The sequence below is a fragment of the Periplaneta americana genome, chromosome 5 (genome assembly GCF_040183065.1).
Source record: "Periplaneta americana isolate PAMFEO1 chromosome 5, P.americana_PAMFEO1_priV1, whole genome shotgun sequence".
NCBI lineage: Eukaryota > Metazoa > Arthropoda > Insecta > Blattodea > Blattidae > Periplaneta > Periplaneta americana.
The window spans coordinates 158,255,570-158,258,532 of NC_091121.1; the positions used below are offsets into that span (position 1 = coordinate 158,255,570).

At 39.5% G+C, this 2,963-nt stretch overlaps 1 non-coding gene across 1 annotated transcript; it reads right to left on the bottom strand.

Moving 5' to 3' along the window:
• Nucleotides 1–2,542: 2,542 nt before the first annotated feature.
• Nucleotides 2,543–2,614, bottom strand: TRNAY-AUA (transfer RNA tyrosine (anticodon AUA)). The gene has a single exon. It is a non-coding gene; the product is annotated as a tRNA-Tyr (tRNA).
• Nucleotides 2,615–2,963: the final 349 nt, after the last annotated feature.

Genomic DNA, 2,963 nt, shown 5'->3' on the forward strand with positions numbered 1-2,963 from the left:
GCAGGAAGCATTCAACCCTGGTACGAGAAATTCAAAATCTGTCTGACAGATCTTCTGTGAATGACGATGTATATCGTAGAGTGTATTTTTATCTGTAGTAATGTCACGAGAGGTCTGGGAAATCTCAGACCTCGAGTGACATTTATTAGGACTATTTCGTGAATAAAATAAAAATGTAAATAATATATTCCTAAAATTCGATCACAAAATGTTAATAATTGTATATTAACGAATATTTAACCTATTCAGACGTTGTGAAATTGAAATACTCGTAGATGAATATCGATTACTACAATACAGAAATTCGATGTTATTATTCAGTAATGCCAATTGCGAAAAGCGAAATACGGGTTTAACAATGTTAATTACATGTACTGCACTTTTCTCTTATTATTATAACATAAACACATTTTCATTATCTGCTGAAATCATAATTTAATTTAACAGTAACAGTGGGGACAGCTATATACCAATGCTTATGTATTCACAGCGAGACATGTTGCTACACAGTGAAGCCATCTCTGTATAGATAGTCCTAATTAAAACACGAATTTTATTACGCCATACGGAAGGCAGTTTGATCAAAGACCGTATTATTACTATGCAAGGTCTTTGGGTTTGATAAGCGATGATGTTACATAAATTTGAACATCTGACTTTCTATTAATTGTTTCATTTCATTCACAAAATACAAATTTTGTGGGCTACAATGATAGGTTAAGTTACCTGTGGGAATGGGACTAATGTCAGCTGTGCCTTATTTCGACCGTTACTCGTGCTATAGCGAGACAAACGCATTCTCGTTGTAGTGTGTAACGGAACTAAAGCTGCATCTACACAGTTCAATATTCCAATCGCGTATGCGTGCAATCTGGTAAGAATATTGAAAGAAACAAGTTTAAAAGATACGTTCAATTAAAATGTATGAATATTTTGTGTCTATATGGTGCGCCGTTTTGAACGTCGTCTTCACTGCGTAAATATATTAATTAATATTAAATATCAATCTTGCATTCATTGCTTTAAAGTTGAAAGAAAAGTTTAAGCGTGTAGTTGCATCTTAATGTATCCATGATCATCAATAGTTGGCGACAACGACTAAACAAAAGAACGACCATGCGATAAATTGATAGCGATAAATCTAGCTGCAAAAATTGTCGCAAAGTGTGATTATGATAGGTTGGAATTCAAAACTTCATTACACTTCATTGGTCGAAAATGGAATGACGTCATATAAACAAAATAGTCGCTATAATTACAATAGTTAAAATAATTGTAAATAGTAAGTAGAATTCCCGTGACGGTGAAATTGACGATAGGAGCTAAGTGTTATTTCCGCAGACTGTACTTGTCTATTGAATCAGTAACAGAGGAAATTACTCGGTTTGTAACCCGATCGCTACGTCCGTAACAATGCGGCAGTCCACAGTCCAATATGGAGGTGCTCGTGAATGTAAGGCACTCAGTCGCACGTGCGAAGGACAAAGACACCTGCGTCAGAAAGACGTCACAGAGGACACTGCACACTTGCGACTATGCTAGAAAGCTTTCATTGTTAGATGTCAGACCGATTTCCGCTTGCAGACAGAGAAGCTCGCCTTTGCAATAAGCGGCACTGTTTCGAGTAATTACCACAGTACGTGGAGACATCGCATTTCTCATATTCGCTATTTTATTTCAAAACGACAATTAAAGTGTCGAACCGGATACTTAATTTTTTGGAAAAAAGTGGCAGTGTTATCAGTTGATTGTAGGGTAAAAACGCAGCTTATTTTGTGTAATTTCCTAAATTTAATCAATAAGATTGGTTTATGTTCTCTCTTGAAGGGTATACACCATTTTAAAACAATTTAACACAAAAACACAACTATTACATGAAATACGATGAAAGAGTAATGGAACGGAGAAAAATTCTCTCCGGCGCCGGGATTTGAACCCGGGTTTTCAGGTCTACGTGCTGATGCTTTATCCACTAAGCCACACCGGATACCCAATGTTAATGTTATGTTTTATTTAACGACGCTCGCAACTACAGAGGTTATATCAGCGTCGCCGGATGTGCCGGAATTTTGTCCCGCAGGAGTTCTTTTACATGCCAGTAAATCTACTGACATGAGCCTGTCGCATTTAAGCACACTTAAATGCCACCGACCTGGCCCGGGATCGAACCCGCAACCTTGGGCATAGAAGGCCAGCGCTATATCAACTTGCCAACCAGGTCGGCCCGCCGGATACCCACCCCGGCGTCGGACAGAATCGTCTCACATTAAGTTTCAACTCTTGAGTTCCCTCTAGTGGCCGCCCTCTGCACTACGTCATAGATGTCTATGAACGTAGGACTGAAGTCCACACATGTGCTGAGGTGCACTCGTTATGAGTGACTAGCTGGCCGGGATCCGACGGAATAAGCGCCGTCTTAAATCACGAAGTGATTTACGTATATCATATATATTATTTTAATATACCGAAGTACATATGATATTTCCATGCAGATATTCTGCGTATCATACGATGAAAGAGTAATGGAATTGAGAAAAATTCTCTCCGGCGCCGGGATTTGAACCCGGGTTTTCAGCTCTATGAGCTGATGCTTTATCCACTAAGCCACATCGGATACCCACCCCGGCGTCGGACAGAATCGTCTCACATTAACTTTCAACTCTTGAGTTCCCTCTAGTGGCCGCCCTCTGCACTACGTCATAGATGTCTATGAACGTAGGACTGAAGTCCACACATGTGCTGAGGTGCACTCGTTATGAGTGACTAGCTGGCCGGGATCCGACGGAATAAGCGCCGTCTTAAATCACGAAGTGATTTACGTATATCATATTATATTATTTTAATGTACCGAAGTACATATGATATTTCCATGCAGATATTCTGCGTCATCTCACGCATCCTGCGCCAGAGAGAATTTTTCTCCGTTCCATTACTCTTTCATCGTATGATGACGCAGAATATCT